This window comes from Haliaeetus leucocephalus, unplaced genomic scaffold (genome assembly GCF_000737465.1).
Source record: "Haliaeetus leucocephalus isolate CR32 unplaced genomic scaffold, Haliaeetus_leucocephalus-4.0 Scaffold328, whole genome shotgun sequence".
In the NCBI taxonomy this organism is placed as follows: domain Eukaryota; kingdom Metazoa; phylum Chordata; class Aves; order Accipitriformes; family Accipitridae; genus Haliaeetus; species Haliaeetus leucocephalus.
The window spans coordinates 113,665-114,375 of NW_010972764.1; positions in this window are offsets into that span (position 1 = coordinate 113,665).

The window sequence follows — 711 nt, forward strand, 5'->3', positions numbered from 1 at the left end:
AGCTGGTTAACTCTATCGTTAACTGTCTTCCTAGTAGCTGGTACAGTGCTATGTTTTGAGTTCAGTATGTGAAGAATGTTGATAACACTGATGTTTTCAGTTGTTGCTCAGTAGTGTTTAGACTATAGTCAAGGATTTTTCAGCTTCTCATGCCCAGCCAGGGCACCTGACCCAAACTGGCCACCAGTGTATTCCATACCATGGGACGTCCCATCTAGTTTAGGAACTGGGAAGTGGGGGCAGGGAATCGCCGCTCGGGGACTGGCTGGGGGTCGGTCGGCGGGTGGTGAGCGATTGCCCTGTGCATCATTTGTACATTTCAATCCTTTTATTACTACTGTTGTCATTTTATTAGTGTTATCATTATCATTATTAGTCTCTTCTTTTCTGTTCTAGTAAATCGTTCTTATCTCAACCCAGGAGTTTTACTTCTTTTCCTGATTTTCTCCCCCATCCCACTGGATGGGGGGGGAGTGAGTGAGCGGCTGCGTGGTGCTTAGTTGCTGGCTGGGGGTAAACCACGACACTGCCGTGCTGGAGAAACAAAAATCATCACATCGTTCCCAACGCAAAAAATACACGAATACATGCAGGTATTTGCATCTGCTTTTCAACCACGTTTCCATAAGATTTTTATAGGCATATGCTTTCAACCCGTGTTTATAGATAGTCTTCAGGTGGGCAGGTGTACGCATGGTAAACACACACACA